At 43.6% G+C, this 12,251-nt stretch overlaps 1 protein-coding gene across 2 annotated transcripts in view; it reads right to left on the reverse strand.

Annotated features, from left to right (window-relative positions):
- Nucleotides 1–12,251, reverse strand: part of LOC140428406 (extracellular sulfatase Sulf-2-like) — a 598,468-nt gene that overhangs the window by 423,100 nt on the left and 163,117 nt on the right. For both annotated transcript variants that reach the window (XM_072514825.1, XM_072514822.1), the window contains exon 2: nt 7,190–7,286. The gene's annotated coding sequence lies outside the window, so the exon portion shown is untranslated. The remainder of the gene's footprint in view (nt 1–7,189; nt 7,287–12,251) is intronic.

Here is a 12,251-nt window from a genome sequence, read left to right on the forward strand (position 1 = left end):
CGAGATCTAACAATGGGCGGATCCTAGACTCAAATAGTTAAGGGAGCTTAAAAGCCCACTGTGCTATGTCCACGTCAGATGAAACAGCCACCGGGCATCTACCGACCTAGCCAGGTGTCGTTTAGTATTGGTCCCCACAAATGGGGACCAGGTGAAACGGTACTTGGGAGGGACCCCGAGGCAATTGGAGGCCACCTGGGGGTCGGCCTCTGGCCAGGTTGGCACACCCGGCATCTTGACACTGCCAGCTTAGCACCCTGGTGGTGCCACCTGGGTGCCAGCCTGGCACTGCCAGGGTGCCAGGCTGGCATTTTGCCCTAATTTTGGGATCGGGCCTGGGGGTGCCCTGCCTGTGTGAGGTGGGGTGTGGGGTGTGGCCCCTCCCGAGGACCTCCTTACAGGTGAGGTGAGGTGTTGGGGGAGTTCCAGGGGTCACGTGGGGGTGACATTTTAAAATGGCGCCCTGATCTTTTCCTGCACTGAGGAGCTCCGCTCGTCGGAACTCCTCAGTGCAGGAAATGCGGCTGAGTGAGGCTTCGGGGAGAGGGAGTGGGTTGTGGCGTTCCCTACTGAGGACCGAAAAACAAAATGCCGATAGATAGCGGGGTCTTTCCCGGCGCTTGCCCCCGCTAATCCCGCCCAGAACAAACACATTTTTAAAATTAAATTGAGCCCACAGATTATGTGTCATGCTGAAAATTCCAATCTGTTGAACATGCTGTTTAAAAATATGAATGGGAAGGGGGAAAAATTAAATTATATTCCTTGCCAAAATTGTAAGCCATGTATTTCAGGAAACAATTAAGCCCCATTTTATTCACGTTATAAAGGCAGCATAGGCAAAAAGAAACATCTCTACTGCAAAGTGGAGCACAATAGAGAATCCATGCCTAATCCCATAGGATAAATAATGTTTCAGCTAATGAGCCTTTCAATCCAAGTACAGCTGCAAACAGTCCGTTCAAAACATTCGAGTAAACATCTATAAGATCACATTCTGAATCACTAAACTGTGCCCAGATGCACTTCTTTTTACAATGAAAACAAGAAGTGGTGCAGCAAGATTCAGTTGCCTAGCACCCACACTTTCAGCCGCATGGGTGCTGATTTGAGTCCAAAATGGCATCCGTATCCCGCATACACACTTCTGGTGTCAGCAGCGACAGATGCAATTTTGGGTAGATCATTCGTGCGGGTGCTGGAAGCATTAAAAAGTAGGCACAAAGTTTGTGTGCTGTCTGCATTGGATGCAACAGGTACAGTTTAATCTCGGATTGTGAGCTCCACTCACATTTACGAACCTCATTAAATTTTGTTATAGAATATATGAATGGAAATCTGTGTCATATTAATCCGGTGACCAATTGGCGAAGGTTCACAGCGAAGGCCTCACAATTTGGCATTAATCAAAAATACAATCCATAATTTCACAAAAATGACAGAGTAGATAATTGGGGGTGCCATATTACAAGTGGTCTTTTAAATCTGGGATTAAGATCTATGACAAAGACAAAACAGACAGTGGGTGAAATTCTCAGTTTTGGAAACTAAGGCCGCAATTCTCCAGCCACGCTGCATCGGAAAAGCATCCCGCCGTGGCCCAGCGTGTCCACTGAAAGCCGGGAGACCCTGCTCCCAGGATCTACCTGGCTCGCAACGCCTCGCAAGATTCAATGTAATCTCGCAAGACTTTGCAAGGGCAATCCCATCCACCCACAATGGGTAGGATCCCTTTTTAGCATCTGCATATTAGAGCAAGGCAGTATCTGAGGCTTTGGGACTCAATCCGCTGCTTGGTACTGGTCCCCACCTATGGGGACCTGACGGAACGGCACTTGTTGGGGTCTCCAAAGGGATCGCAGTCCTCCAGCTGCATGCTCTTTTGGCAGGGTGGTGCTCTGGCACTGCTGGTGCCACCTGGGTACCAGAGTTAGCGGCAAAGAGCCTGGCAGCTGGGGATGCTGTTAAGCACTTCACTTACCACACGCTCACTTGAGCCACGAAGATGACTCACAGAAGACCTGCCCGCCCCCCCCCCCCCCCCCCCCCCCCCCCCACCCCCGTGATCGGGAGTCCGAGGTGGACCCACAGCTCCATGCCAGTGTGGGATGGAGGGACACCCTCTTCCCCACGGTGGGCCGCAGACTCAAGCCTGCCCTTCTGAACACTGCCTAGGAGGTAGTGGCAGATTCAGTCAGCGCTGCCAGTCCCACCTGGAGGAGAAAGCTGGTGATAGGAATGGGTGGGGGTCACTGGTGAGTCCTCTGACCTGAGAGGGGCAGAGAACCAGGGAGGGCTCCAAAGGCTGTTGCACAGGTTCCCTCCGGTTGGGGTGAGCTCTGCTGATGCCCTGCTTCCTCTGCATTGGGACAGCATTTCGGAGGAGTGCCAACACCTGGTGGGCTCCTGATTGAGCTTGGTCCTTGATGATACAACTCAGGTATGAGGGTGTTCAGAAGTGCTGCCTGGGTTCGTTCCCAGATGACCAGAGTCTCTCTGAGCATTTAAAGGAATTAGGCAGCACTCAGCAGTGTGAGCAGCCAGGCACCTGTAAGTCGCACCAAAGGAATGTATTTAAAAGACAGACTGCAGCAATGGTGGTCTGAGCCAGATCACCTTGATCCCGAGAGGGACATCCCAAGTCCATGGTCTTGGCACCAAGTCACTACCTGCTACTGCCCCCAGCTCAGGCTGCCGTCCCCCAGCAGGCACGACATTTTTCAACGTTTTTTTCAGTATTTTATTATCCTCCCGCTCCGTCTCTGCAGCCATGGTGCCCAGTCCACGTTTGTAAATACTTGCAGTAATTAAAACCCACGAGACTTCCGCCAGAGTGGAGCGGATCATCGCGGAAGGGCAGAGCATACTGTATCCAGCCCACCAATCACATTTAAATGCATGCAAATGCCCGTTTTGCATGCCGCTGCTGGCACGGGGCACAAACCTGATTATCATCACCAGCGAGGGCTCAGAGTATGGTGCCTGAATCGGCGCTGGGTGCGGACCTCAGTTTTGGCCAGGCGCTCGATTCTGCCCAATTGCGGTTTGCAGTGAATTTCGCGAGGCAGTGAATTTCGCCTACTGTTTCATCCTGACAAAGCTATTCATTTGGAAATACTTAATTCTGATTGCAAATATTAAAAACATTTTTTCTAAACTGCTGAATTGTTACGGAAAGATATTTTGTATATTTAATTTAGAAATAATGAAGTAGATGTTCTACAATGATCACGGAACTTACAGCTTGCACCTTTCACCCATTTGTGTAGCTCATGGTTGACATTGATGTATCTCCCAGGGCTTGTTCTACTTATATTAGTGACAAGCTACTGGGAAGCTTTGCCTTGAACAATTGCCTTGTGGGATTTGAAGATGAATTCTCAACTGACCATAATTTTTTATTTCCTCTGGTTTTTCTGTCTTTCACAGACCAATTCAGAGGTTGAGAGTGGAATAATCAGCTACAAGATTTTACAGCGGTTTGAATGGGGCAGCCTTCATGGCGATGTTGCTTCTTTTCCCAATGTTAGTGACATATTGACAGGAAGCTTTCAGTAACTGAAGCAATCTTAAAAAAAGGCACAACTTTTTCTCTTGCAACCATTGTTGAGGCGTTTTGAAATATGTTTAGTTATAATGAACAGTAACAACACCCAGTCACAGATAAAACAATAGAGGTACTGTTGCGGATAAGAAAGATTACCCAGGGGCACTGTCCCTGTCAGGGTGATTCTGGAAGGGAGCGTAAAATTTATCAATGTGGTCTCTGAGAAAGATTGGTGTCAAATTTATAATTTATTAGATACGAGGGATCAGCCAAGACAAGGCAACCTACCAATAATTTAGATTAGGAAAGTAGATTAGGAAAAAGTGCATGTTACACCCCATTACATTTGGACGGCTGTTTGTATAAAGAAATCTGGCAACCTTTACAGTCTCTGAATGCTTACAATGTAACTCTTTTACTGTAAATGTTAAATTCTGCATGGTCAGAGCAAATATTCAATTTCGTCACATAACCTGGTGGATCGAATAACTCACTCATGGTGTTCCACTGACATCAATAGGACAGACTGATTCTATAATGGTTGTACGATCTGCTCTGGCAGGCTGGTGCTAATTGTATAAATTAAGTTTAAGTATCTACAGGCGACCGGGTGGCATGGGGGAAGCACTCATTGGGTAATGACTTCTGTACGTATAAAGAGATACATTTTGACACTGAAAATAAGCGGCTCTCTGAGTATACATATTATTCAGTGGCGTGTGAAACACAGGCCAAAAAGTGTTGTGCCGTATGTGGAGCAACACCCTTCTTAGTTGTGCACAACCGCTGATCAGAAGGCCACCATGGACTATCACAGTTCCAGGCATACCTGCATCAGAATGTCCAGTGACTATTGAGTCCTTTGCAGAGTACATTTTTTCTAAATGCTCACGTTGCTTCTATGGAACCCTTGGGCTTGAATCTGTAAGGTTCCCACCATTGAATTCAAGATGATGGTGAATTAGATGAAGAGAACTATTACAGAATTTTATTGTTGCCCAAACAAAAAGATTTTTAAAAATGAAGCAAATTCTGTCAATCCAATGCACAGTTCCGTAGAAATCTACAATTAGCAGCCTCTTAAACAGCTCTAGATTTTCTGTTTCCACTACCACCCCCAGAAAACCATACCAGACATTAAGTACTCAGTGCGGAGAGATGTTTCCTGAAATAAATTCTGAATTTGCCTTTTTAGCAGTTAGTACCCATGTTCCTTTAACATGGTTTAACTTGGCTACCTATGTGTCATTAATAATCCCTTGGGTTTTGTGGATCCTGTCAGTCTGAAGAATTACAGCATCCCCTCATTCGGCTGCTTTACTTCCAAAGCAAAAGTGTTTGTCCTGTCAATAAAATATCAGTGGCCTGCTTAATATATCAGGGAACTACAGATTTGACTTATGATAGCTTAGAGTGAGCCTGTAACATAGAAGCTGATGGTAATTGAATCATTGACCGCCATTTATCTGCAGATCAGCTTGCAGTTTATGGTATAACGCAAACACTACTTCCTTAGACTGTGAACACAGATTATTATGACACTGTGGTTGAAAATTTAAGCATGGGTCCATGTCTAAGAGTTTGTGTTGGGAGACTGTGTTTGGTGGAAATGGTGTAGAGGTATTGTCACTGGACCAGTAAGACAGACATCCAAGGCAAAGCTTTGGAAACTGGGTTTTAGTCCCACCACTGCAGGTGGTGAAGTTTGAATTTCAAAAATAATCTGGAATTAAAAGTCTAATGATGACCATGAAACCATTGTCGATTGTCTTAAGTACTCATGTGGTTCAATAATGTCTCTTAGGGAATCCGTCCTCACCTGGTCTGTCCTACATGTGACTCCAGACCCACAGCAATGTGGTTGACTCACCAGCTGAAACAAGTGTCAGGATTGATGACTGGTCAAGTGAGCTGAATGACCTTTTTCCAAAACCAGTCATTTTACTATGAGGAGGGCAAATTATTGCTAGCTATGTGAACATACTGACTGGAAGGAAAGAGGAACACACATCTAAAGGTTCAGGACAATCCAGTAAATATCCCTTCTCAAATTTGCAATTTAATTGAGTAAGAACGTAAGAAATAAGAACAGGTGTTGATAGTATGGCTGCTTGAGCCATTCAATACGATCCTGGCTGCTCCTCTGCCTGAACTCCATTTCCTGCTTGCTCCTCATTCCTTAATTCCGAGAGTCAGAATTCTTCCTCAAATGGAAGAATGTCTTTGAGCATGTGCAATGGCATAGCAAAGAATTGTGTTTTTCTTGGTGTTTATACAAAGAACATCTGCCCACCCCTGTTCATATAACTCTATCAGCATACCCTTTTATTCTTTTACCCTGCATGTGCTTTTCCAGCTTCCCCTTAAATGCATCTATGCTATTTGCTTCACTGCTACTTGTGATGATGCATTCCACATTCTTGCCATTCTAAGCCTGCTCTCTCACAAGTGGAAATGTCAGACGAGATTCTCCGATTCCCCCAGCCGCATGTTTCTCAGCCGTGTGCGCCATTCGCTGATGGTGGGAGTCAATCCTCCCGCCACTTGCCAATGGCATTTCCCATTGAAACCATCCCACACCCCTGTGAAACCCACTGGGGAGGGTGGGGGGGGGGGGGGGGGGTGCGCTGCTAGTGGGAAAAATGAATCCCAAAGAACAGAGAATTATCTTAAAAACTTCAGTCAGGTCACCCATTAGCCTTTTCCCTGCAGGAGAGTGTATTATCCTTTCTGTGCCTTCTCGAATAACTCTATATTCTTTTTATAATATGGAGACTAGAACTATGCAAAGTATTCCGAGTGCGATCTAACCAATAATCTATCCACGTGTAACAAGACTTCCCTGCTTCTCAATTCCGTTCCTCTGGAAATAAACCCCAGTTCTTGGTTTGCTTTTGTTGGCCTTGTTAGTTTGTCTGTTTTCAGTGATTTGTGTAACTGTTTTAATATCTTGTGAATCTGTATTCACAACTTGTGAATTTGCATTAGTGATTTCGGTCGGCAAAAACGGGAGGGGGTACATTAAAGTTAAAGCTAAGTTCCTTTGACACTTTTGAAGGCAATTAGAGCAAGCGTGGAACAGCATGGTTCAGAAGAGAAATCCGGAGGCCGCAGCCACATATACTCAATAATCAAAAAATAACTAAATAGAAATTTTGACTGAATTGATGTTTGAAAATGTCTGACTTTTACAGAAAGCCTGGAAAAAACAATAGAATCAATTAAGAAAATAGATGTTAATATTTGAATGGAAACTTCCTGTCGTCTGTGTTCAATTCCCAAGTTCCCCTCGACTACAAGTCAACAGCAGGAAAGTAGGGGTTGGAACAACAGCTTGCATGTATTTCGCAATATTTTACTCGCTGCAACAGGCCAGGTGCAAGTCTTCCTCTAATTTTCTCATGCTCTCTGGGAAAATGTGTTTGGCCTTCACATAGTGCTTCTAATAGTGTTGGTACTGAAATGAGCAGTTCAGTTATTTGAGGGAATTAACACTTTTCTGTGGTATCGTATGCTGCCAGGCATTAGAGCTTCTTCGTCATTCTTACATTTAATTCTAATAAATCATCTAATTTTTTTTCAAATTCCGTTCGCGCAATACAGCAATAGGATGCAAGTGCCCTCTCCCGTTATGTTTCTTACCTTCAGCTTCAGTGTTTTGAACCTTGAGTGGGGATCATGGACTGCTGAATCTGGTCACAGCTTAGTTGTTCATGTGGCATAAAAGATGCGTCTCCACCTACAACAACATACATGAGATCAGATTTCAATACTCTGCAACTAATTAATTGGAAAGAGATGGTGGGACCAAAATTTGTTTATTCAATAGGTTATATTTCATAAGCCTAAATAGATAGTCAGATTTTTGTTTATGTTAGCTTAACAAATCACAATATGATTCTCCCAAGTAAGGATTCATGTGCTAACATAACATAACTAACATGTTAGTCCCTAAATTAACACCACTGCTGATTCAAGCATTTGACATGAAAATGAATTAGAATGCACTGATAGAAACGTTTAATTTGTTAATCTGGGTGTAGAATTCTCCTGTCCCCCAGCCGCCTGTTTCTCGGCGGTGGGCCATTCGCTGGTGGTGGGATTCTATCCTCCCACCGCTTGTCAAAGGGTTTTCCCATTAAAACCACCCCACGAATCCCGACGACCGGAGTATTCGGGCCCTGATGTAAAATAAAGAAATGGTGACCAGGTATAGGGCAGGATTGATAGAAAGCTGATGGCCAGTTCAGGACTACCCGCACCCACGTTCCAGGGCCATCTATAAAGAATTAGCTATGGTCAGCTACTCTCTCCAATTTGTGAAAGATCACAGGAGTTAGGTGACCTCACCTCCATTACTGTTACATTCCTGCGTCAGCCCTCTGGGGCTAAGAAACTTAAGCAGGTGGTGCAGGTGGGGGGATAACATTTTACAATATCGTAGGAGGCGAAAAATAAACAATATAAACCCACGCAGAACATGCATTTTCTTTCACCTCATCAATAAATATAATTTATTCTTGGGTCTGGTTAGTAATTTCACAATCCTAAGGATTGATGTTTTACACTTTTCTGGAAAAATAGCATAAGACACAATAATAATTCAGTTCAAGACATGCCCATTATGTTCTATAAGAAGTCACACACCCATAGAATGAACATGTTTCACCAAGGATGGGCCATTCCAGACATGCTTTCCTTTCATATGAGACCATTTTAACCCATCATTTTTGCTTCCACACATTAACGGATCTTCATATTCAGTAATGCTCTTCAATGCATTAGAATGAGTGCCATAAAAGGTTTTAATTTATTTTAAACTGTGAAGAAATAAAAACTGTCAATATCTACCAACTCACAGACTAACAATCTAAACCTGTGAGCACTTCTTTTGATAAATTAAGGCTGTCAAAAGTGCAAATGCCAGTGCTTCCAGAGTCTCCTGATCAGTCAGTTATTTTCTAATAAGTCTCTGCTGCCTGCATAAGGGAACAGGCTCGATAGAAAAATACGCATGTCAAAGATCCAAATTAGCTCAGCATCTAGATGCAGGCTATCATTTAACACCGAGAATATGGAATTGAAGAGAATCCCTTAAACATCCAACTGTAAAAAGATATACTTACCGGTAAAGCATTGATTCTGAACAGGAATGATTGAGTGCAGCGATATTCAAGATAGATTCTGGAGGCCTCTACAGTACATTTTTCCATGCAATTTTTATACAGCATGGAAAATCAAATAGCTGTGAAATTACTAAAGTTCTTCATGAACTATAACACTAAAAACTCTTTCTCTGTGACAAACTGGCACAAGAGAAATCAACATTCTTTGTTGGTTTCCAGCTGGCTTACCCTAAAACTATTTCCAAGAAATCTGCAACACAATTTTTGTTCAGAATTGTGCTGAAAATATTTTTTGCTGTCTGTTACATGCAGTGATATCAAATGACAGAGGGTAAAATGGTTCCATGTCAGGAGTTTAATGCTAGTGGCCCAAATAAGTAGTCTAAGTTACCCAATCTTTAGCATATGCCAGCTCCAGGTGAGGTTCCGCACAATTTGTTGATTCAGGCGAAATTCCTCGATTTGTCACCATATTATTGCAAACCCAGGTGAGGAGGGATGATTGGCTCTATGTCTTTATTCAACCCACCCTCTGCTGGTAGCAACAACATTTCATCTAACAAGGTTCCTTTTCCCTTGGATAGCTTTTCCAGACCCAATAATTATGTTCAAAAAGGAGACAACTTGACCAGGTCTTCTTGAGTTAAGCTAGAGTAAGTTTATTAACTGCTAAAGAGGTAAGGAGAAATGGTAAAACATCTACATTCATATGGATTAGAAGTAAGAATTAAGTCCAATGGTAAGTAAATATGAATTAAAAGTTCATTTTAATTAAAAGCAAGGAGTAGATGATGAAACATTGCAGCTGTTACAAATTGATTCCAGTACAGCTATTATTTTTGTTTTGCTAGTGGTTGACTTTTACAGTCAGAGAGAGAATTTTTAGATATTCCTCGGATATATGTTTATTTCCTTTTCTGGGGCATTGTTCCTGATGCTGTTTCACACACCTTCAGTGTGGAAAATTTCCAGCAGCTTTTCCTCACAGCACACGCCTTTTCCTCACAGTGCACACACATACACACACACACATGCGTGCACACACACATACAGGCCAGCAGAGCAGACGCAGGTAGGCAGGCAGGCAAAAGCATCTAGAAGCTCTCTCAGATAGCGTTTTAAACCCTGTACTCCAATGGGAAACTGGAATACGCTAGCTGGTCTGGGCAATTGCACCCAGGGTGTTCGAGGTAGAATAGCCATTATGTTCTTTTGTCTTCACCGGAGATGGTAAAATCAGTCTTTGGATGTTTTTGAAAGTAGCCTGTCCTGAAAAACAGGGAGAGGTTCCATTGTCCCTTAGGGAAACACGCTGCAGCCATTCGTGTCAGTGGCTAACTGTATTCTCAGCCTTCTTCGAGGTTTGACTTTGTGTCTACTTTACAATATAAAACTCGGGTATTTTTAAAATTCAACATTTCTTAGTTTAATTCCATGTTTTTTTCGCCATCATCATAACATTATCAGGACCCGATTTCAAATTTCAGAAAAATATGTAATACTTTAGAAGGGAAATGAAGTTATACGGATGTCCATTGTAAGTCAATTAGAAACAAAAATAAATAGTGACACATCTTGTTTTATTAAATTGCTGTGTCAAATGAAAGAGACAGGATGATTAAGAATGAATAGAAATTAAGATAGGATAGCACAACTATATTAATAACAGTCTTTCCAAATAGAACAACAGCAGTCTTTTACTCTACAATACTATGATGCGTTATTGTTATTATCCACGTAAGTAATTTGCAAAGGCAATAATATAATAATCACAATCTTTAATGGTGTCACAAGTTAGCTTGTGTTAACACATGAAGTTACTGTGAAAATCCCCTAGTCGCCACACTACAGTGCCTCTTCGGGCACACTGAGGGAGAAATCAGAATGTCCAAATCACCTAACAAGCGCGTTCTTCAGGACTTGTGGGAGGAAACCAGAGCACCCAGAGGAAACCCACGCAGACAGAAGGAGAACATGCAGGCTCCGCACAGACAGTGACCCAAGACAGGAATCAAACCCGGGTCCCTGGCGCTGTGAAGCAACAGTGCTAGCCACTGTGCTACCATGCCGCCCCATCATTCAAATCATCATGTTGAACAGCTTTGATTAGGGGCTGGTTTAGGACAGTGGGCTAACAGCTGGCTTGTAATGCAGAGCGGGTTCAATTCCCGCACCAGTCTTCCCGAACAGGTGCTGGAATGTGGCGACTAGGGGCTTTTCACAGTAACTTCATTGAAGCCTACTTGTGACAATAAGCGATTATTATTACAACATAAAATCTCCACATGTAGATGAAAGGCTCAGATCATCTGAGGGGAATAGGTAAAAGCACTAGACAGCACACAAAATCATTATCAATGTGAGAAAGAGAGGGCAAAGACTAACGAGGGCAAAGACTAACGGCACTGTTAAAGAGAGAGGTTGCTTGAAGGCTTTTGGGACAGCAACAAAAATAGTAATAGAGCAATGTTGCTTCGGAAGAGAATTATGGAGAGTAGACACATAAATAGGAAGGCCTTGCGATACAGTGATAGCGTCCCTACTGCTGGGCCAGAGGTTTTGGGTTCAAGTCCCATTTCAGGTGGACAGTACATTCATAATCAGCCTGTAATTCCTTCCTATATGCCAGATGGCAGGTGGTAGGAGCGGGAGAATTTCCTGGCCAGCCATTCTGCTGAAGGCATAGGCAAACCACTGCAGTACTTTGCAGAGAGTCGAACTCACAGAGAACTGTGCTAACTGTGTGACAGGTTCAATAAATCAAATTGAACTAACTTCAAGGTCTGGAGTCTACTTGAGTTATAGCTGCATCCAGTTGCAGCCTGTGTTATCTCAGTGTGCATAACACAACATGATGCCAGTAGACTGCTATCCTTAGGTGGTTTACCTCGATCTGTTCCGTGACGACCAGCAAAGACATCCCTGCATAATGGAGAAGATCCAGCCTCCTCAACTGCTGCGGACCTCCGGCAATCTCAGTGCCAACTGGCGGACTTTCAAGCAAAGGTTTCTGCTGTACATCGAAGCCTCAGACCTCGAGGGTGCGTCTGATACAAAGAAGATTGCGCTTCTCCTCTCAACTGCGGGGCATCAAGCCATCCAAATCTTTAACTCGTCCATAAGACCATAAGACATAGGAGCGGAAGTAAGGCCATTCGGCCCATCGAGTCCACTCCACCATTCAATCATGGCTGATTTCAACTCCATTGACCCGCTCTCTCTCCATAGCCCTTAATTCCTCGAGAAATCAAGAATTCATCAACTTCTGTCTTAAAGACAGTCAACGTCCCGGCCTCCACCGCCCTCTGTGGCAATGAATTCCACAGACCCACCACTCTCTGGCTGAAGAAATTTCTCCTCATCTCTGTTCTAAAGTGACTCCCTTTTATTCTAAGGCTGTGCCCCCGGGTCCTAGTCTTCCCTGCTAATGGAAACAACTTCCCTACATCCACCCTATCTAAGCCATTTATTATCTTGTAAGTTTCTATTAGATCTCCCCTCAACCTCCTAAACTCCAATGAATATAATCCCAGGATCCTCAGACGTTCATCGTATGTTAGGCCTACCATTCCTGGGAT

The sequence above is a fragment of the Scyliorhinus torazame genome, chromosome 8, assembly GCF_047496885.1.
Source record: "Scyliorhinus torazame isolate Kashiwa2021f chromosome 8, sScyTor2.1, whole genome shotgun sequence".
NCBI lineage: Eukaryota > Metazoa > Chordata > Chondrichthyes > Carcharhiniformes > Scyliorhinidae > Scyliorhinus > Scyliorhinus torazame.